Raw genomic sequence first — 16,526 nt, forward strand, 5'->3', positions numbered from 1 at the left:
AAGACATGTAATATTGTGCAACAGCTAAAATAAAGCGGTTTTACCGAAACGCAAAAACTGCTGAATCCCGCTTTCACTCTTCTCCCGTCTGCCGAAATAGCTCAGTCGGGAGAGCGTTAGACTGAAGATCTAAAGGTCCCTGGTTCGATCCCGGGTTTCGGCGTCCAAAGCACATTTTTGTTAAATCTGTCGGTATGCAAGTATTTTGCAATAATTCTAACGAGTGAAACGGTTACGCAGGTGAACACACATGCTTGATAAAAAATAGCTGATTCAGAATGCATCGCGGCAGTAGGCGTTGCAAAAGAACCGGAACAGCGTGAAAGACATGTAATAATGTGCAACAGCTAAAATAAAGCGGTTTTACTGAAACGCAAGAACTGTTGAATCCCGCTATCACTCTTCTCCCGTCTGCCGAAATAGCTCAGTCGGGAGAGCGTTAGACTGAAGATCTAAAGGTCCCTGGTTCGATCCCGGGTTTCGGCTTCCAAAGCACAATTTTGTTAAATCTGTCGGTATGCAAGTATTTTGCAATAATTCTAACGAATGAAACGGTTATGCAGGTGAACACACATGCTTGTTAAAAAATGCTGATTCAGAATGCATCGCGGCAGTAGGCGTTGCAAAAGAGCCGGAACAGCGTGAAAGACATGTAATAATGTGCAACAGCTAAAAAAAAGCGGTTTTACCGAAACGCAAGAACTGTTGAATCCCGCTTTCACTCTTCTCCCGTCTGCCGAAATCGCTCAGTTGGGAGAGCGTTAGACTGAAGATCTAAAGGTCCCTGGTTCGATCCCGGGTTTCGGCGTCCAAAGCACATTTTAGTTAAATCTGTCGGTATGCAAGTATTTTGCAATAATTCTAACGAGTGAAACGATTACGCAGGTGAACACACATTCTTGATAAAAAAAATGCTGATTCAGAATGCATCGCGGCAGTAGGCGTTGCAAAAGAACCGGAACAGCGTGAAAGACATGTAATAATGTGCAACAGCCAAAATAAAGCGGTTTTACCGAAACGCAAGAACTGTTGAATCCCTCTTTCACTCTTCTCCCGTCTGCCGAAATAGCTCAGTTGGGAGAGCGTTAGACTGAAGATCTAAAGGTCCCTGGTTCGATCCCGGGTTTCGGCGTCCAAAGCACATTTTCGTTAAATCTGTCGGTATGCAAGTATTTTGCAATAATTCTAACGAGTGAAACGGTTACGCAGGTGAACACACATGCTTGATAAAAAATGCTGATTCAGAATGCATCGCGGCAGTAGGCATTGCAAAAGAACCGGAACAGCGTGAAAGACATGTAATAAAGTGCAACAGCTAAAATAAAGTGGTTTTACCGAAACGCAAGAACTGCTGAATCCCGCTTTCACTCTTTTCCCGTCTGCCGAAATAGCTCAGTTGGGAGAGCGTTAGACTGAAGATCTAAAGGTCCCTGGTTCGATCCCGGGTTTCGGCGTCCAAAGCACATTTTTGTTAAATCTGTCGGTATGCAAATATTTTGCAATAATTCTTACCAGTGAAACGATTACGCAGGTGAACACACATGCTTGTTAAAAAAATGCTGATTCAGAATGAATCCGGCAGTAGGCGTTGCAAAAGCACCGGAACAGCGTGAAAGACATGTAATAATGTGCAACAGCTGAAAGAAAGCGGTTTTACTGAAACGCAACAACTGGTAAGTCCCTCTTTCACTCTTCTCCTGTCTGCCGAAATAGCTCAGATGGGAGAGCGTTAGACTGAAGATCTAAAGGTCCCTGGTTCGATCCCGGGTTTCGGCGTCCAAAGCACAATTTTGTTAAATCTGTCGGTATGCAAGTATTTTGCAATAATTCTAACGAGTGAAACGATTACGCAGGTGAACACACATGCTTGATAAAAAAATGCTGATTCAGAATGCATCGCGGCAGTAGGCATTGCAAAAGAACCGGAACAGCGTGAAAGACATGTAATAATGTGCAACAGCTAAAATAAAGCGGTTTTACCAAAACGCAAGAACTGTCGAATCCCGGTTTCACTCTTCTCCCGTCTGCCGAAATAGCTCAGTAGGGAGAGCGTTAGACCGAAGATCTAAAGGTCCCTGGTTCGATCCCGGGTTTCGGCGTCCAAAGCACATTTTTGTTAAATCTGTCGGTATGCAAGTATTTTGCAATAATTCTAACGAGTGAAACGGTTACGCAGGTGAACACACATGCTTGTTAAAAAAATGGTGATTCAGAATGCTTCGCGGCAGTAGGCGTTGCAAAAGAACCGGAACAGCGTGAAAAACATGTAATAATGTGCAACAGCTAAAATAAAGCGGTTTTACCGAAACGCAAGAACTGTTGAATCCCGCTTTCACTCTTCTCCCGTCTGCCGAAATAGCTCAGTTGGGAGAGCGTTAGACTGAAGATCTAAAGGTCCCTGGTTCGATCCCGGGTTTCGGCGTCCAAAGCACATTTTTGTTAAATCTGTCGGTATGCAAGTATTTTGCAATAATTCTAACGAGTCAAACGGTTACGCAGGTGAACACACATGCTTGATAAAAAATGCTGATTCAGAATGCATCGCGGCAGTAGGCGTTGCAAAAGAACCGGAACAGCGTGAAAGACATGTATTAATGTGCAACAGCTAAAATAAAGCGGTTTTACCGAAACGCAAGAACTGTTGAATCCCGCTTTCACTCTTCTCCCGTCTGCCGAAATAGCTCAGTCGAGAGAGCGTTAGACTGAAGATCTAAAGGTCCCTGGTTCGATCCCGGGTTTTGGCGTCTAAAGCACATTTTTGTTAAGTCTGTCGGTATGCAAGTATTTTGCAATAATTCTAACGAGTGAAACGGTTACGCAGGTGAACACACATGCTTGTTAAAAAAATGCTGATTCAGAATGCATCGTGGCAGTAGGCGTTGCAAAAGAACCGGAACAGCGTGAAAGACATGTAATAATGTGCAACAGCTAAAATAAAGCGGTTTTACCGAAACGCAAGAACTGTTGAATCCCGCTTTCACTCTTCTCCCGTCTGCCGAAATAGCTCAGTCGGGAGAGCGTTAGACTGAAGATCTAAAGGTCCCTGGTTCGATCCCGGGTTTCGGCGTCCAAAGCACATTTTTGGTAAATCTGTCGGTATGCAAGTATTTTGCAATAATTCTAACGAGTGAAACGGTTACGCAGGTGAACACACATGCTTGTTAAAAAAATGCTGATTCAGAATGCATCGCGGCAGTAGGCGTTGCAAAAGAACCGGAACAGCGTGAAAGACATGTAATAATGTGCAACAGCTAAAATAAAGCGGTTTTACCGAAACGCAAGAACTGTTGAATCCCGCTTTCACTCTGCTCCCGTCTGCCGAAATAGCTCAGTTGGGAGAGCGTTAGACTGAAGATCTAAAAGTCCCTGTTTCGATCCCGGGTTTCGGCGTCCAAAGCACATTTTTGTTAAATCTGTCGGTATGCAAGTATTTTGCAATAATTCTAACCAGTGAAACGATTACGCAGGTGAACACACATGCTTGTTAAAAAAATGCTGATTCAGAATGCATCGCGGCAGTAGGCGTTGCAAAAGAACCGGAACAGCGTGAAAGACTTGTAATAATGTGCAACAGCTAAAATAAAGCGGTTTTACCGAAACGCAAGAACTGTTGAATCCCGCTTTCACTCTTCTCCCGTCTGCCGAAATAGCTCAGTTGGGAGAGCGTTAGACTGAAGATCTAAAGGTCCCTGGTTCGATCCCGGGTTTCGGCGTCCAAAGCACATTTTCATTAAATCTGTCGGTATGCAAGTATTTTGCAATAATTCTAACGAGTGAAACGGTTACGCAGGTGAACACACATGCTTGATAAAAAATGCTGATTCAGAATGCATCGCGGCAGTAGGCATTGCAAAAGAACCGGAACAGCGTGAAAGACATGTAATAAAGTGCAACAGCTAAAATAAAGTGGTTTTACCGAAACGCAAGAACTGCTGAATCCCGCTTTCACTCTTTTCCCGTCTGCCGAAATAGCTCAGTTGGGAGAGCGTTAGACTGAAGATCTAAAGGTCCCTGGTTCGATCCCGGGTTTCGGCGTCCAAAGCACATTTTTGTTAAATCTGTCGGTATGCAAATATTTTGCAATAATTCTTACCAGTGAAACGATTACGCAGGTGAACACACATGCTTGTTAAAAAAATGCTGATTCAGAATGAATCCGGCAGTAGGCGTTGCAAAAGCACCGGAACAGCGTGAAAGACATGTAATAATGTGCAACAGCTGAAAGAAAGCGGTTTTACTGAAACGCAACAACTGGTAAGTCCCTCTTTCACTCTTCTCCTGTCTGCCGAAATAGCTCAGATGGGAGAGCGTTAGACTGAAGATCTAAAGGTCCCTGGTTCGATCCCGGGTTTCGGCGTCCAAAGCACAATTTTGTTAAATCTGTCGGTATGCAAGTATTTTGCAATAATTCTAACGAGTGAAACAATTACGCAGGTGAACACACATGCTTGATAAAAAAATGCTGATTCAGAATGCATCGCGGCAGTAGGCATTGCAAAAGAACCGGAACAGCGTGAAAGACATGTAATAATGTGCAACAGCTAAAATAAAGCGGTTTTACCAAAACGCAAGAACTGTCGAATCCCGGTTTCACTCTTCTCCCGTCTGCCGAAATAGCTCAGTAGGGAGAGCGTTAGACCGAAGATCTAAAGGTCCCTGGTTCGATCCCGGGTTTCGGCGTCCAAAGCACATTTTTGTTAAATCTGTCGGTATGCAAGTATTTTGCAATAATTCTAACGAGTGAAACGGTTACGCAGGTGAACACACATGCTTGTTAAAAAAATGGTGATTCAGAATGCTTCGCGGCAGTAGGCGTTGCAAAAGAACCGGAACAGCGTGAAAAACATGTAATAATGTGCAACAGCTAAAATAAAGCGGTTTTACCGAAACGCAAGAACTGTTGAATCCCGCTTTCACTCTTCTCCCGTCTGCCGAAATAGCTCAGTTGGGAGAGCGTTAGACTGAAGATCTAAAGGTCCCTGGTTCGATCCCGGGTTTCGGCGTCCAAAGCACATTTTTGTTAAATCTGTCGGTATGCAAGTATTTTGCAATAATTCTAACGAGTGAAACGGTTACGCAGGTGAACACACACGCTTGATAAAAAAATGCTGATTCAGAATGCATCGCGGCAGTAGGCGTTGCAAAAGAACCGGAACAGCGTGAAAGACATGTATTAATGTGCAACAGCTAAAATAAAGCGGTTTTACCGAAACGCAAGAACTGTTGAATCCCGCTTTCACTCTTCTCCCGTCTGCCGAAATAGCTCAGTCGAGAGAGCGTTAGACTGAAGATCTAAAGGTCCCTGGTTCGATCCCGGGTTTTGGCGTCTAAAGCACATTTTTGTTAAGTCTGTCGGTATGCAAGTATTTTGCAATAATTCTAACGAGTGAAACGGTTACGCAGGTGAACACACATGCTTGTTAAAAAAATGCTGATTCAGAATGCATCGTGGCAGTAGGCGTTGCAAAAGAACCGGAACAGCGTGAAAGACATGTAATAATGTGCAACAGCTAAAATAAAGCGGTTTTACCGAAACGCAAGAACTGTTGAATCCCGCTTTCACTCTTCTCCCGTCTGCCGAAATAGCTCAGTCGGGAGAGCGTTAGACTGAAGATCTAAAGGTCCCTGGTTCGATCCCGGGTTTCGGCGTCCAAAGCACAATTTTGGTAAATCTGTCGGTATGCAAGTATTTTGCAATAATTCTAACGAGTGAAACGGTTACGCAGGTGAACACACATGCTTGTTAAAAAAATGCTGATTCAGAATGCATCGCGGCAGTAGGCGTTGCAAAAGAACCGGAACAGCGTGAAAGACATGTAATAATGGGCAACAGCTAAAATAAAGCGGTTTTACCGAAACGCAAGAACTGTTGAATCCCGCTTTCACTCTGCTCCCGTCTGCCGAAATAGCTCAGTTGGGAGAGCGTTAGACTGAAGATCTAAAAGTCCCTGTTTCGATCCCGGGTTTCGGCGTCCAAAGCACATTTTTGTTAAATCTGTCGGTATGCAAGTATTTTGCAATAATTCTAACCAGTGAAACGATTACGCAGGTGAACACACATGCTTGTTAAAAAAATGCTGATTCAGAATGCATCGCGGCAGTAGGCGTTGCAAAAGAACCGGAACAGCGTGAAAGACTTGTAATATTGTGCAACAGCTAAAATAAAGCGGTTTTACCGAAACGCAAGAACTGTTGAATCCCGCTTTCACTCTTCTCCCGTCTGCCGAAATAGCTCAGTTGGGAGAGCGTTAGACTGAAGATCTAAAGGTCCCTGGTTCGATCCCGGGTTTCGGCGTCCAAAGCACATTTTTGTTAAATCTTTCGGTATGCAAGTATTTTGCAATAATTCTAACGAGTGAAACGATTACGCAGGTGAACACACATGCTTGATAAAAAAATTCTGATTCAGAATGCATCCTGGCAGTAGGCGTTGCAAAAGCACCGGAACAGCGTGAAAGACATATAATAATGTGCAACAGCTAAAATAAAGCGGTTTTACCGAAACGCAAGAACTGTTGAATCCCGCTTTCACTCTTCTCCCGTCTGCCGAATTAGCTCAGTTGGGAGAGCGTTAGACTGAAGATCTAAAGGTCCCTGGTTCGATCCCGGGTTTCGGCGTCCAAAGCACATTTTTGTTAAATCTGTCGGTATGCAAGTATTTTGCAATAATTCTAACGAGTGAAACGGTTACGCAGGTGAACACACATGCTTGACAAAAAATGCTGATTCAGAATGCTTCGTGGCAGTAGGCGTTGCAACAGCACCGGAACAGCGTGAAAGACATGTAATAATGTGCAACAGCTAAAAGAAAGTGGTTTTACTGAAACGCAACAACTGGTAAGTCCCTCTTTCACTCTTCTCCCGTCTGCCGAAATAGCTCAGTTGGGAGAGCGTTAGACTGAAGATCTAAAGGTCCCTGGTTCGATCCCGGGTTTCGGCGTCCAAAGCACGTTTTTGTTAAATCTGTCGGTATGCAAGTATTTTGCGATAATTCTAACGAGTGAAACGGTTACGCAGGTGAACACACATGCTTGATAAAAAATGCTGATTCAGATTGTATCGCGGCAGTAGGCGTTGCGAGAGAACCGTAACAGCGTAAAGACATGTAATAATGTGCAACAGCTAAATTTAAGCGGTTTTATCAAAACGCAAGAACTGTTGAATCCTGCTTTCACTCTTCTCCCGTCTGCCGAAATAGCTCAGTTGGGAGAGCGTTAGACTGAAGATCTAAAGGTCCCTGGTTCGATCCCGGGTTTCGGCGTCCAAAGCACATTTTTGTTAAATCTGTCGGTATGCAAGTATTTAGCAATAATTCTAACGAGTGAAACGGTTACGCAGGTGAACACACATGCTTGATAAAAAAAAGCTGATTCAGAATGCATCGTGGCAGTAGGCGTTGCAAAAGAGCCGGAACAGCGTGAAAGACATGTAATAATGTGCAACAGCTAAAATAAAGCGGTTTTACCGAAACGCAAGAACTGTTGAATCCCGCTTTCACTCTTCTCCCGTCTGCCGAAATAGCTCAGTTGGGATAGCGTTAGACTGAAGATCTAAAGGTCTCTGGTTCGATCCCGGGTTTCGGCGTCCAAAGCACATTTTTGTTAAATCTGTCGGTATGCAAGTATTTTGCAATAATTCTAACGAGTGAAACGATTACGCAGGTGAACACACATGCTTGTTAAAAAAATGCTGATTCAGAATGCATCGCGGCAGTAGGCGTTGCAAAAGAACCAGAACAGCGTGAAAGACATGTAATAATGTGCTACAGCTAAAATAAAGCGGTTTTACCGAAACGCAAGAACTGTTGAATCCCGCTTTCACTCTTCTCCCGTCTGCCGAAATAGCTCAGTTGAGAGAGCGTTAGACTGAAGATCTAAAGGTCCCTGGTTTGATCCCGGGTTTCGGCGTTCAAAGCACATTTTTGTTAAATCTGTCAGTATGCAAGTATTTTGCAATAATTATAACGAGTGAAACGGTTACGCAGGTGAACACACATGCTTGATAAAAAATGCTGATTCAGAATGCATCGCGGCAGTAGGCGTTGCAAAAGAACCGGAACAACGTGAAAGACATGTAATAATGTGCAACAGCTAAAATAAAGCGGTTTTACCGAAACGCAAGAACTGTTGAATCCCGCTTTCACTTTTCTCCCGTCTGCCGAAATCGCTCAGTTGGGAGAGCGTTAGACTGAAGATCTAAAGGTCCCTGGTTCGATCCCGGGTTTCGGCGTCCAAAGCACATTTTAGTTAAATCTGTCGGTATGCAAGTATTTTGCAATAATTCTAACGAGTGAAACGATTACGCAGGTGAACACACATTCTTGATAAAAAAAATGCTGATTCAGAATGCATCGCGGCAGTAGGCGTTGCAAAAGAGCCGGAACAGCGTGAAAGACATGTAATAATGTGCAACAGCCAAAATAAAGCGGTTTTACCGAAACGCAAGAACTGTTGAATCCCTCTTTCACTCTTCTCCCGTCTGCCGAAATAGCTCAGTTGGGAGAGCGTTAGACTGAAGATCTAAAGGTCCCTGGTTCGATCCCGGGTTTCGGCGTCCAAAGCACATTTTCGTTAAATCTGTCGGTATGCAAGTATTTTGCAATAATTCTAACGAGTGAAACGGTTACGCAGGTGAACACACATGCTTGATAAAAAATGCTGATTCAGAATGCATCGCGGCAGTAGGCATTGCAAAAGAACCGGAACAGCGTGAAAGACATGTAAAAATGTGACCCAGCTAAAATCAAGCTGTTTTACCGAAACGCAAGAACTGTTGAATCCCGCTTTCACTCTTCTCCCGTCTGCCGAAGTAGCTCAGTCGGGAGAGCGTTAGACTGAAGATCTAAAGGTCCCTGGTTCGATCCCGGGTTTCGGCGTCCAAAGCACATTTTTGTTAAATCTGTCGGTATGCAAGTATTTTGCAATAATTCTAACGAGTGAAACGGTTACGCAGGTAAACACACATGCTTGTTAAAAAAATGCTGATTCAGAATGCATCGCGGCAGTAGGCGTTGCAAAAGAACCGGAACAGCGTGAAAGACATGTAATAAAGTGCAACAGCTAAAATAAAGTGGTTTTACCGAAACGCAAGAACTGCTGAATCCCGCTTTCACTCTTTTCCCGTCTGCCGAAATAGCTCAGTTGGGAGAGCGTTAGACTGAAGATCTAAAGGTCCCTGGTTCGATCCCGGGTTTCGGCGTCCAAAGCACATTTTTGTTAAATATGTCGCTATGCAAGTTTTTTGCAATAATTCTTACGAGTGAAACGGTTACGCAGGTGAACACACATGCTTGATAAAAAAATGCTGATTCAGAATGCATCGCGGCAGTAGGCGTTGCAAAAGAACCGGAACAGCGTGAAAGACATGTAATATTGTGCAACAGCTAAAATAAAGCGGTTTTACCGAAACGCAAAAACTGCTGAATCCCGCTTGCACTCTTCTCCCGTCTGCCGAAATAGCTCAGTCGGGAGAGCGTTAGACTGAAGATCTAAAGGTCCCTGGTTCGATCCCGGGTTTCGGCGTCCAAAGCACATTTTTGTTAAATCTGTCGGTATGCAAGTATTTTGCAATAATTCTAACGAGTGAAACGGTTACGCAGGTGAACACACATGCTTGATAAAAAAACGCTGATTCAGAATGCATCGCGGCAGTAGGCGTTGCAAAAGAACCGGAACAGCGTGAAAGACATGTAATAATGTGCAACAGCTAAACTAAAGCGGTTTTACTGAAACGCAAGAACTGTTGAATCCCGCTATCACTCTTCTCCCGTCTGCTGAAATAGCTCAGTCAGGAGAGCGTTAGACTGAAGATCTAAAGGTCCCTGGTTCGATCCCGGGTTTCGGCTTCCAAAGCACAATTTTGTTAAATCTGTCGGTATGCAAGTATTTTGCAATAATTCTAACGAATGAAACGGTTATGCAGGTGAACACACATGCTTGTTAAAAAATGCTGATTCAGAATGCATCGCGGCAGTAGGCGTTGCAAAAGAGCCGGAACAGCGTGAAAGACATGTAATAATGTGCAACAGCTAAAATAAAGCGGTTTTACCGAAACGCAAGAACTGTTGAATCCCGCTTTCACTCTTCTCCCGTCTGCCGAAATCGCTCAGTTGGGAGAGCGTTAGACTGAAGATCTAAAGGTCCCTGGTTCGATCCCGGGTTTCGGCGTCCAAAGCACATTTTAGTTAAATCTGTCGGTATGCAAGTATTTTGCAATAATTCTAACGAGTGAAACGATTACGCAGGTGAACACACATTCTTGATAAAAAAAATGCTGATTCAGAATGCATCGCGGCAGTAGGCGTTGCAAAAGAACCGGAACAGCGTGAAAGACATGTAATAATGTGCAACAGCCAAAATAAAGCGGTTTTACCGAAACGCAAGAACTGTTGAATCCCTCTTTCACTCTTCTCCCGTCTGCCGAAATAGCTCAGTTGGGAGAGCGTTAGACTGAAGATCTAAAGGTCCCTGGTTCGATCCCGGGTTTCGGCGTCCAAAGCACATTTTCGTTAAATCTGTCGTTATGCAAGTATTTTGCAATAATTCTAACGAGTGAAACGGTTACGCAGGTGAACACACATGCTTGATAAAAAATGCTGATTCAGAATGCATCGCGGCAGTAGGCATTGCAAAAGAACCGGAACAGCGTGAAAGACATGTAATAAAGTGCAACAGCTAAAATAAAGTGGTTTTACCGAAACGCAAGAACTGCTGAATCCCGCTTTCACTCTTTTCCCGTCTGCCGAAATAGCTCAGTTGGGAGAGCGTTAGACTGAAGATCTAAAGGTCCCTGGTTCGATCCCGGGTTTCGGCGTCCAAAGCACATTTTTGTTAAATATGTCGCTATGCAAGTTTTTTGCAATAATTCTAACGAGTGAAACGGTTACGCAGGTGAACACACATGCTTGATAAAAAAATGCTGATTCAGAATGCATCGCGGCAGTAGGCGTTGCAAAAGAACCGGAACAGCGTGAAAGACATGTAATAATGTGCAACAGCTAAAATCAAGCTGTTTTACCGAAACGCAAGAACTGTTGAATCCCGCTTTCACTCTTCTCCCGTCTGCCGAAGTAGCTCAGTCGGGAGAGCGTTAGACTGAAGATCTAAAGGTCCCTGGTTCGATCCCGGGTTTCGGCGTCCAAAGCACATTTTTGTTAAATCTGTCGGTATGCAAGTATTTTGCAATAATTCTAACGAGTGAAACGGTTACGCAGGTGAACACACATGCTTGTTAAAAAAATGCTGATTCAGAATGCATCGCGGCAGTAGGCGTTGCAAAAGAACCGGAACAGCGTGAAAGACATGTAATAAAGTGCAACAGCTAAAATAAAGTGGTTTTACCGAAACGCAAGAACTGCTGAATCCCGCTTTCACTCTTTTCCCGTCTGCCGAAATAGCTCAGTTGGGAGAGCGTTAGACTGAAGATCTAAAGGTCCCTGGTTCGATCCCGGGTTTCGGCGTCCAAAGCACATTTTTGTTAAATATGTCGCTATGCAAGTTTTTTGCAATAATTCTAACGAGTGAAACGGTTACGCAGGTGAACACACATGCTTGATAAAAAAATGCTGATTCAGAATGCATCGCGGCAGTAGGCGTTGCAAAAGAACCGGAACAGCGTGAAAGACATGTAATAATGTGCAACAGCTAAAATAAAGCGGTTTTACCGAAACGCAAAAACTGCTGAATCCCGCTTTCACTCTTCTCCCGTCTGCCGAAATAGCTCAGTCGGGAGAGCGTTAGACTGAAGATTTAAAGGTCCCTGGTTCGATCCCGGGTTTCGGCGTCCAAAGCACATTTTTGTTAAATCTGTCGGTATGCAAGTATTTTGCAATAATTCTAACGAGTGAAACGGTTACGCAGGTGAACACACATGCTTGATAAAAAATAGCTGATTCAGAATGCATCGCGGCAGTAGGCGTTGCAAAAGAACCGGAACAGCGTGAAAGACATGTAATAATGTGCAACAGCTAAAATAAAGCGGTTTTACTGAAACGCAAGAACTGTTGAATCCCGCTATCACTCTTCTCCCGTCTGCCGAAATAGCTCAGTCGGGAGAGCGTTAGACTGAAGATCTAAAGGTCCCTGGTTCGATCCCGGGTTTCGGCTTCCAAAGCACAATTTTGTTAAATCTGTCGGTATGCAAGTATTTTGCAATAATTCTAACGAATGAAACGGTTATGCAGGTGAACACACATGCTTGTTAAAAAATGCTGATTCAGAATGCATCGCGGCAGTAGGCGTTGCAAAAGAACCGGAACAGCGTGAAAGACATGTAATAATGTGCAACAGCTAAAATAAAGCGGTTTTACTGAAACGCAAGAACTGTTGAATCCCGCTATCACTCTTCTCCCGTCTGCCGAAATAGCTCAGTCGGGAGAGCGTTAGACTGAAGATCTAAAGGTCCCTGGTTCGATCCCGGGTTTCGGCTTCCAAAGCACAATTTTGTTAAATCTGTCGGTATGCAAGTATTTTGCAATAATTCTAACGAATGAAACGGTTATGCAGGTGAACACACATGCTTGTTAAAAAATGCTGATTCAGAATGCATCGCGGCAGTAGGCGTTGCAAAAGAACCGGAACAGCGTGAAAGACATGTAATAATGTGCAACAGCTAAAATAAAGCGGTTTTACCGAAACGCAAGAACTGTTGAATTCCGCTTTCACTCTTCTCCCGTCTGCCGAAATAGCTCAGTTGGGAGAGCGTTAGACTGAAGATCTTAAGGTCCCTCGTTCGATCCTGGGTTTCGGCGTCCAAAGCACATTTTTGTTAAATCTGTCGGTATGCAAGTATTTTGCAATGATTCTAACGAGTGAAACGGTTACGCAGGTGAACACAAATGCTTGATATAAAAATGCTGATTCAGAATGCATCGCGGCAGTGGGCGTTGCAAAAGAACCGGAACAGCGTGAAAGACATGTAATAATGTGCAACAGCTAAAATAAAGCGGTTTTACCGAAACGCAAGAACTGTTGAATCCCGCTTTCACTCTTCCCCCGTCTGCCGAAGTAGCTCAGTCGGGAGAGCGTTAGACTGAAGATCTGAAGGTCCCTGGTTCGATCCCGGGTTTCGGCGTCCAAAGCACATTTTTGTTAAATCTGTCGGTATGCAACTATTTTGCAATAATTCTAACGAGTGAAACGGTTACGCAGGTGAACACACATGCTTGATAAAAAAATGCTGATTCAGAATGAATCGCGGCAGTAGGCGTTGCAAAAGAACCGGAACAGCGTGAAAGACATGTAATATTGTGCAACAGCTAAAATAAAGTGGTTTTACCGAAACGCAAGAACTGTTGAATCCCGCTTTCACTCTTCTCCCGTCTGCCGAAGTAGCTCAGTCGGGAGAGCGTTAGACTGAAGATCTAAAGGTCCCTGGTTCAATCCCGGGTTTCGGCGTCCAAAGCACATTTTTGTTAAATCTGTCGGTATGCAAGTATTTTGCAATAATTCTAACGAGTGAAACGGTTACGCAGGTGACCACACATACTTGTTAAAAAAATGCTGATTCAGAATGCATCGCGGCAGTAGGCGTTTCAAAAGAACCGGAACAGCGTGAAAGACATGTAATAATGTGCAACAGCTAAAATAAAGCGGTTTTACCGAAACGCAAGAACTGTTGAATCCCGCTTTCACTCTTCTCCCGTCTGCCGAAATAGCTCAGTTGGGAGAGCGTTAGACTGAAGATCTAAAGGTCCCTGGTTCGATCCCGGGTTTTGGCGTCCAAAGCACATATTTGTTAAATCTGTTGGTATGCAAGTATTTTGCAATAATTCTAACGAGTGAAACGGTTACGCAGGTGAACATACATGCTTGATAAAAAAATGCTGATTCAGAATGCATCGCGGCAGTAGGCGTTGCAAAACAACCGGAACAGCGTGAAAGACATGAATTAATGTGCAACAGCTAAAATAAAGCGGTTTTAGCGAAACGCAAGAACTGTTGAATCCTGCTTTCACTATTCTCCCGTCAGCCGAAATAGCTCTGTCGGGAGAGCGTTAGACTGAAGATCTAAATGTCCCTGGTTCGATCCCGGGTTTCGGCGTCCAAAGCACATTTTTGTTAAATCTGTCGGTATGCAAGTATTTTGCAATAATTCTAACGAATGAAACGATTACGCAGGTGAACACACATGCTTGTTAAAAAAATGCTGATTCAGAATGCATCGCGGCAGTAGGCGTTGCAAAAGAACCGGAACAGCGTGAAAGACATGTAATAATGTGCAACAGCTAAAATAAAGCGGTTTTACCGAAACGCAAGAACTGTTGAATCCCGCTTTCACTCTTCTTTCGTCTGCCGAAATAGCTCAGTTGGGAGAGCGTTAGACTGAAGATCTAAAGGTAACTGTTTCGATCCCGGGTTTCGGCGTCCAAAGCACATTTTTGTTAAATCTGTCGGTATGCAAGTATTTTGCAATAATTCTAACGAGTGAAACGATTACGCAGGTGAACACACATGCTTGTTAAAAAAATGCTGATTCAGAATGCATCGCGGCAGTAGGCGTGGCAAAAGAACCGGAACAGCGTGAAAGACATGTAATAATGTGCAACAGCTAAAATAAAGCGGTTTTACCGAAACGCAAAAACTGTTGAATCCCGCTTTCACTCTTCTCCTGTCTGCCGAAATAGCTCAGTTGAGAGAGCGTTAGACTGTAGATCTAAAGGTCCCTGGTTCGATCCCGGGTTTCGGCGTCCAAAGCACATTTTTGTTAAATCTGTCGGTATGCAAGTATTTTGCAATAATTCTAACGAGTGAAACGGTTACGCAGGTGAACACACATGCTTGATAAAAAAATGCTGATTCAGAATGCATCGCGGCAGTAGGCGTTGCAAAAGAACCGGTACAGCGTGAAAGACATGTAATAATGTGCAACTGCTAAAATAAAGCGGTTTTACCGAAACGCAAGAATTGTTGAATCCCGCTTTCACTCTTCTCCCGTCTGCCAAAATAGCTCAATTGGGAGAGCGTTAGACTGAAGATCTAAAGGTCCCTGGCTCGATCCCGGGTTTCGGCGTCCAAAGCACATTTTTTTTAAATCTGCCGGTATGCAAGTATTTTGCAATAATTCTAACGAGTGAAACGGTTACGCAGGTGAACACACATGCTTGTTAAAAAAATGCTGATTCAGAATGCATCGCGGCAGTAGGCGTTGCAAAAGAACCGGAACAGCGTGAAAGACATGTAATAATGTGCAACAGCTAAAATAAAGCGGTTTTACCGAAACGCAAGAACTGTTGAATCCCGCTTTCACTCTTCTCCCGTCTGCCGAAATAGCTCAGTCGGGAGAGCGTTAGACTGAAGATCTAAAGGTCCCTGGTTCGATCTCGGGTTTCGTCGTCCAAAGCACATTTTTGTTAAATCTGTCGGTATGCAAGTATTTTGCAATAATTATAACGAGTGAAACGGTTACGCAGGTGAACACACATGCTTGATAAAGAAATGCTGATTCAGAATGCATCGCGGCAGGAGGCGTTGCAAAAGAACCGGAACAGCGTGAAAGACATGTAATAATGTGCAATAGCTAAAATAAAGCGGTTTTACCGAAACGCAAGAACTGTTGAATCCCGCTTTCACTCTTCTCCCGTCTGCCGAAATAGCTCAGTTGAGAGAGCGTTAGACTGAAGATCTAAAGGTCCCTGGTTCGATCCCGGGTTTCGTCGTCCAAAGCACATTTTTGTTAAATCTGTCGGTATGCAAGTATTTTGCAATAATTCTAACGAGTGAAATGATTACGCAGGTAAACACACATGCTTGTTAAAAAAATGCTGATTCAGAATGCATCGCGGCAGTAGGCGTTGCAAAAGAACCGGAACAGCATGGAAGACATGTAATAATGTGCAACAGCTAAAATAAAGCGGTTTTTCCGAAACGCAAGAACTGTTGAATCCCGCTTTCACTCTTCTCCCGTCTGCCGAAATAGCTCAGTTGAGAGAGCGTAAGACTGAAGATCTAAATGTCCCTGGTTCAATCCCGGGTTTCGTCGTCCAAAGCACATTTTTGTTAAATCTGTCGGTATGCAAGTATTTTGCAATAATTCTAACGAGTGTAACGGTTACGCAGGTGAACACACATGCTTGATAAAAAAATGCTGATTCAGAATGCATCGCGGCAGTAGGCGTTGCAAAAGAACCGGAACAGCGTGAAAGACATGTAATAATCTGCAACAGCTAAAATAAAGCGGTTTTACCGAAACGGAACAACTGTTGAATTCCGCTTTCACTCTTCTCCCGTCTGCCGAAATAGCTCAGTTGGGATAGCGTTAGACTGAAGATCTAAAGGTCCCTGGTTTGATCCCAGGTTTCGGCGTCCAAAGCACATTTTTGTTAAATCTGTCGGTATGCAAATATTTTGCAATAATTCTAACGAGTGAAACGATTACGCAGGTGAACACTCATGCTTGTTAAAAAAGTGCTGATTCAGAATGCATCGCGGCAGTAGGCGTTGCAAAAGAACCGGAACAGCGTGAAAGACATGTAATATTGTGCAACAGCTAAAATAAAGCGGTTTTACTGAAACGCAAGAACTGTTGAA

The 16,526-nt window shown here is 43.8% G+C and overlaps 51 non-coding genes across 51 annotated transcripts; all 51 read left to right on the plus strand.

Annotated features, from left to right (window-relative positions):
• The first annotated feature begins 90 nt into the window (after positions 1-90).
• On the plus strand, positions 91-163 carry TRNAF-GAA (transfer RNA phenylalanine (anticodon GAA)). Its single transcript has one exon. It is a non-coding gene; the product is annotated as a tRNA-Phe (tRNA).
• A 250-nt stretch (positions 164-413) lies between these two features.
• On the plus strand, positions 414-486 carry TRNAF-GAA (transfer RNA phenylalanine (anticodon GAA)). Its single transcript has one exon. It is a non-coding gene; the product is annotated as a tRNA-Phe (tRNA).
• Positions 487-735: 249 nt separating this feature from the next.
• TRNAF-GAA (transfer RNA phenylalanine (anticodon GAA)) lies at positions 736-808 on the plus strand. Its single transcript has one exon. It is a non-coding gene; the product is annotated as a tRNA-Phe (tRNA).
• A 251-nt stretch (positions 809-1,059) lies between these two features.
• TRNAF-GAA (transfer RNA phenylalanine (anticodon GAA)) lies at positions 1,060-1,132 on the plus strand. The gene has a single exon. It is a non-coding gene; the product is annotated as a tRNA-Phe (tRNA).
• Positions 1,133-1,381: 249 nt separating this feature from the next.
• Positions 1,382-1,454, plus strand: TRNAF-GAA (transfer RNA phenylalanine (anticodon GAA)). The gene has a single exon. It is a non-coding gene; the product is annotated as a tRNA-Phe (tRNA).
• Positions 1,455-1,703: 249 nt separating this feature from the next.
• Positions 1,704-1,776, plus strand: TRNAF-GAA (transfer RNA phenylalanine (anticodon GAA)). The gene has a single exon. It is a non-coding gene; the product is annotated as a tRNA-Phe (tRNA).
• A 250-nt stretch (positions 1,777-2,026) lies between these two features.
• Positions 2,027-2,099, plus strand: TRNAF-GAA (transfer RNA phenylalanine (anticodon GAA)). The gene has a single exon. It is a non-coding gene; the product is annotated as a tRNA-Phe (tRNA).
• A 250-nt stretch (positions 2,100-2,349) lies between these two features.
• TRNAF-GAA (transfer RNA phenylalanine (anticodon GAA)) lies at positions 2,350-2,422 on the plus strand. Its single transcript has one exon. It is a non-coding gene; the product is annotated as a tRNA-Phe (tRNA).
• A 249-nt stretch (positions 2,423-2,671) lies between these two features.
• On the plus strand, positions 2,672-2,744 carry TRNAF-GAA (transfer RNA phenylalanine (anticodon GAA)). Its single transcript has one exon. It is a non-coding gene; the product is annotated as a tRNA-Phe (tRNA).
• A 250-nt stretch (positions 2,745-2,994) lies between these two features.
• On the plus strand, positions 2,995-3,067 carry TRNAF-GAA (transfer RNA phenylalanine (anticodon GAA)). The gene has a single exon. It is a non-coding gene; the product is annotated as a tRNA-Phe (tRNA).
• A 250-nt stretch (positions 3,068-3,317) lies between these two features.
• Positions 3,318-3,390, plus strand: TRNAF-GAA (transfer RNA phenylalanine (anticodon GAA)). The gene has a single exon. It is a non-coding gene; the product is annotated as a tRNA-Phe (tRNA).
• A 250-nt stretch (positions 3,391-3,640) lies between these two features.
• Positions 3,641-3,713, plus strand: TRNAF-GAA (transfer RNA phenylalanine (anticodon GAA)). The gene has a single exon. It is a non-coding gene; the product is annotated as a tRNA-Phe (tRNA).
• A 249-nt stretch (positions 3,714-3,962) lies between these two features.
• TRNAF-GAA (transfer RNA phenylalanine (anticodon GAA)) lies at positions 3,963-4,035 on the plus strand. Its single transcript has one exon. It is a non-coding gene; the product is annotated as a tRNA-Phe (tRNA).
• A 249-nt stretch (positions 4,036-4,284) lies between these two features.
• Positions 4,285-4,357, plus strand: TRNAF-GAA (transfer RNA phenylalanine (anticodon GAA)). The gene has a single exon. It is a non-coding gene; the product is annotated as a tRNA-Phe (tRNA).
• Positions 4,358-4,607: 250 nt separating this feature from the next.
• On the plus strand, positions 4,608-4,680 carry TRNAF-GAA (transfer RNA phenylalanine (anticodon GAA)). Its single transcript has one exon. It is a non-coding gene; the product is annotated as a tRNA-Phe (tRNA).
• Positions 4,681-4,930: 250 nt separating this feature from the next.
• On the plus strand, positions 4,931-5,003 carry TRNAF-GAA (transfer RNA phenylalanine (anticodon GAA)). The gene has a single exon. It is a non-coding gene; the product is annotated as a tRNA-Phe (tRNA).
• Positions 5,004-5,253: 250 nt separating this feature from the next.
• Positions 5,254-5,326, plus strand: TRNAF-GAA (transfer RNA phenylalanine (anticodon GAA)). Its single transcript has one exon. It is a non-coding gene; the product is annotated as a tRNA-Phe (tRNA).
• A 250-nt stretch (positions 5,327-5,576) lies between these two features.
• Positions 5,577-5,649, plus strand: TRNAF-GAA (transfer RNA phenylalanine (anticodon GAA)). The gene has a single exon. It is a non-coding gene; the product is annotated as a tRNA-Phe (tRNA).
• Positions 5,650-5,899: 250 nt separating this feature from the next.
• TRNAF-GAA (transfer RNA phenylalanine (anticodon GAA)) lies at positions 5,900-5,972 on the plus strand. The gene has a single exon. It is a non-coding gene; the product is annotated as a tRNA-Phe (tRNA).
• Positions 5,973-6,222: 250 nt separating this feature from the next.
• Positions 6,223-6,295, plus strand: TRNAF-GAA (transfer RNA phenylalanine (anticodon GAA)). The gene has a single exon. It is a non-coding gene; the product is annotated as a tRNA-Phe (tRNA).
• A 250-nt stretch (positions 6,296-6,545) lies between these two features.
• Positions 6,546-6,618, plus strand: TRNAF-GAA (transfer RNA phenylalanine (anticodon GAA)). The gene has a single exon. It is a non-coding gene; the product is annotated as a tRNA-Phe (tRNA).
• Positions 6,619-6,867: 249 nt separating this feature from the next.
• On the plus strand, positions 6,868-6,940 carry TRNAF-GAA (transfer RNA phenylalanine (anticodon GAA)). The gene has a single exon. It is a non-coding gene; the product is annotated as a tRNA-Phe (tRNA).
• Positions 6,941-7,188: 248 nt separating this feature from the next.
• On the plus strand, positions 7,189-7,261 carry TRNAF-GAA (transfer RNA phenylalanine (anticodon GAA)). The gene has a single exon. It is a non-coding gene; the product is annotated as a tRNA-Phe (tRNA).
• Positions 7,262-7,511: 250 nt separating this feature from the next.
• Positions 7,512-7,584, plus strand: TRNAF-GAA (transfer RNA phenylalanine (anticodon GAA)). The gene has a single exon. It is a non-coding gene; the product is annotated as a tRNA-Phe (tRNA).
• Positions 7,585-7,834: 250 nt separating this feature from the next.
• Positions 7,835-7,907, plus strand: TRNAF-GAA (transfer RNA phenylalanine (anticodon GAA)). The gene has a single exon. It is a non-coding gene; the product is annotated as a tRNA-Phe (tRNA).
• Positions 7,908-8,156: 249 nt separating this feature from the next.
• On the plus strand, positions 8,157-8,229 carry TRNAF-GAA (transfer RNA phenylalanine (anticodon GAA)). The gene has a single exon. It is a non-coding gene; the product is annotated as a tRNA-Phe (tRNA).
• Positions 8,230-8,480: 251 nt separating this feature from the next.
• TRNAF-GAA (transfer RNA phenylalanine (anticodon GAA)) lies at positions 8,481-8,553 on the plus strand. Its single transcript has one exon. It is a non-coding gene; the product is annotated as a tRNA-Phe (tRNA).
• Positions 8,554-8,802: 249 nt separating this feature from the next.
• TRNAF-GAA (transfer RNA phenylalanine (anticodon GAA)) lies at positions 8,803-8,875 on the plus strand. The gene has a single exon. It is a non-coding gene; the product is annotated as a tRNA-Phe (tRNA).
• Positions 8,876-9,125: 250 nt separating this feature from the next.
• TRNAF-GAA (transfer RNA phenylalanine (anticodon GAA)) lies at positions 9,126-9,198 on the plus strand. The gene has a single exon. It is a non-coding gene; the product is annotated as a tRNA-Phe (tRNA).
• A 250-nt stretch (positions 9,199-9,448) lies between these two features.
• TRNAF-GAA (transfer RNA phenylalanine (anticodon GAA)) lies at positions 9,449-9,521 on the plus strand. The gene has a single exon. It is a non-coding gene; the product is annotated as a tRNA-Phe (tRNA).
• A 250-nt stretch (positions 9,522-9,771) lies between these two features.
• On the plus strand, positions 9,772-9,844 carry TRNAF-GAA (transfer RNA phenylalanine (anticodon GAA)). Its single transcript has one exon. It is a non-coding gene; the product is annotated as a tRNA-Phe (tRNA).
• Positions 9,845-10,093: 249 nt separating this feature from the next.
• Positions 10,094-10,166, plus strand: TRNAF-GAA (transfer RNA phenylalanine (anticodon GAA)). The gene has a single exon. It is a non-coding gene; the product is annotated as a tRNA-Phe (tRNA).
• A 251-nt stretch (positions 10,167-10,417) lies between these two features.
• TRNAF-GAA (transfer RNA phenylalanine (anticodon GAA)) lies at positions 10,418-10,490 on the plus strand. Its single transcript has one exon. It is a non-coding gene; the product is annotated as a tRNA-Phe (tRNA).
• Positions 10,491-10,739: 249 nt separating this feature from the next.
• Positions 10,740-10,812, plus strand: TRNAF-GAA (transfer RNA phenylalanine (anticodon GAA)). Its single transcript has one exon. It is a non-coding gene; the product is annotated as a tRNA-Phe (tRNA).
• Positions 10,813-11,062: 250 nt separating this feature from the next.
• On the plus strand, positions 11,063-11,135 carry TRNAF-GAA (transfer RNA phenylalanine (anticodon GAA)). The gene has a single exon. It is a non-coding gene; the product is annotated as a tRNA-Phe (tRNA).
• A 250-nt stretch (positions 11,136-11,385) lies between these two features.
• On the plus strand, positions 11,386-11,458 carry TRNAF-GAA (transfer RNA phenylalanine (anticodon GAA)). The gene has a single exon. It is a non-coding gene; the product is annotated as a tRNA-Phe (tRNA).
• A 250-nt stretch (positions 11,459-11,708) lies between these two features.
• Positions 11,709-11,781, plus strand: TRNAF-GAA (transfer RNA phenylalanine (anticodon GAA)). Its single transcript has one exon. It is a non-coding gene; the product is annotated as a tRNA-Phe (tRNA).
• A 250-nt stretch (positions 11,782-12,031) lies between these two features.
• TRNAF-GAA (transfer RNA phenylalanine (anticodon GAA)) lies at positions 12,032-12,104 on the plus strand. The gene has a single exon. It is a non-coding gene; the product is annotated as a tRNA-Phe (tRNA).
• A 249-nt stretch (positions 12,105-12,353) lies between these two features.
• On the plus strand, positions 12,354-12,426 carry TRNAF-GAA (transfer RNA phenylalanine (anticodon GAA)). Its single transcript has one exon. It is a non-coding gene; the product is annotated as a tRNA-Phe (tRNA).
• A 249-nt stretch (positions 12,427-12,675) lies between these two features.
• On the plus strand, positions 12,676-12,748 carry TRNAF-GAA (transfer RNA phenylalanine (anticodon GAA)). Its single transcript has one exon. It is a non-coding gene; the product is annotated as a tRNA-Phe (tRNA).
• A 250-nt stretch (positions 12,749-12,998) lies between these two features.
• Positions 12,999-13,071, plus strand: TRNAF-GAA (transfer RNA phenylalanine (anticodon GAA)). The gene has a single exon. It is a non-coding gene; the product is annotated as a tRNA-Phe (tRNA).
• A 250-nt stretch (positions 13,072-13,321) lies between these two features.
• TRNAF-GAA (transfer RNA phenylalanine (anticodon GAA)) lies at positions 13,322-13,394 on the plus strand. The gene has a single exon. It is a non-coding gene; the product is annotated as a tRNA-Phe (tRNA).
• A 250-nt stretch (positions 13,395-13,644) lies between these two features.
• Positions 13,645-13,717, plus strand: TRNAF-GAA (transfer RNA phenylalanine (anticodon GAA)). Its single transcript has one exon. It is a non-coding gene; the product is annotated as a tRNA-Phe (tRNA).
• Positions 13,718-13,967: 250 nt separating this feature from the next.
• Positions 13,968-14,040, plus strand: TRNAF-GAA (transfer RNA phenylalanine (anticodon GAA)). The gene has a single exon. It is a non-coding gene; the product is annotated as a tRNA-Phe (tRNA).
• A 250-nt stretch (positions 14,041-14,290) lies between these two features.
• Positions 14,291-14,363, plus strand: TRNAF-GAA (transfer RNA phenylalanine (anticodon GAA)). Its single transcript has one exon. It is a non-coding gene; the product is annotated as a tRNA-Phe (tRNA).
• Positions 14,364-14,613: 250 nt separating this feature from the next.
• Positions 14,614-14,686, plus strand: TRNAY-GUA (transfer RNA tyrosine (anticodon GUA)). The gene has a single exon. It is a non-coding gene; the product is annotated as a tRNA-Tyr (tRNA).
• A 250-nt stretch (positions 14,687-14,936) lies between these two features.
• On the plus strand, positions 14,937-15,009 carry TRNAF-GAA (transfer RNA phenylalanine (anticodon GAA)). Its single transcript has one exon. It is a non-coding gene; the product is annotated as a tRNA-Phe (tRNA).
• Positions 15,010-15,259: 250 nt separating this feature from the next.
• TRNAF-GAA (transfer RNA phenylalanine (anticodon GAA)) lies at positions 15,260-15,332 on the plus strand. Its single transcript has one exon. It is a non-coding gene; the product is annotated as a tRNA-Phe (tRNA).
• Positions 15,333-15,582: 250 nt separating this feature from the next.
• Positions 15,583-15,655, plus strand: TRNAF-GAA (transfer RNA phenylalanine (anticodon GAA)). The gene has a single exon. It is a non-coding gene; the product is annotated as a tRNA-Phe (tRNA).
• A 250-nt stretch (positions 15,656-15,905) lies between these two features.
• On the plus strand, positions 15,906-15,978 carry TRNAF-GAA (transfer RNA phenylalanine (anticodon GAA)). The gene has a single exon. It is a non-coding gene; the product is annotated as a tRNA-Phe (tRNA).
• A 250-nt stretch (positions 15,979-16,228) lies between these two features.
• Positions 16,229-16,301, plus strand: TRNAF-GAA (transfer RNA phenylalanine (anticodon GAA)). The gene has a single exon. It is a non-coding gene; the product is annotated as a tRNA-Phe (tRNA).
• The last annotated feature ends 225 nt before the right edge of the window (positions 16,302-16,526 follow it).

The sequence above is a fragment of the Rhipicephalus microplus genome, chromosome 4 (assembly GCF_043290135.1).
Source record: "Rhipicephalus microplus isolate Deutch F79 chromosome 4, USDA_Rmic, whole genome shotgun sequence".
Taxonomy (NCBI): Eukaryota; Metazoa; Arthropoda; class Arachnida; order Ixodida; family Ixodidae; genus Rhipicephalus; species Rhipicephalus microplus.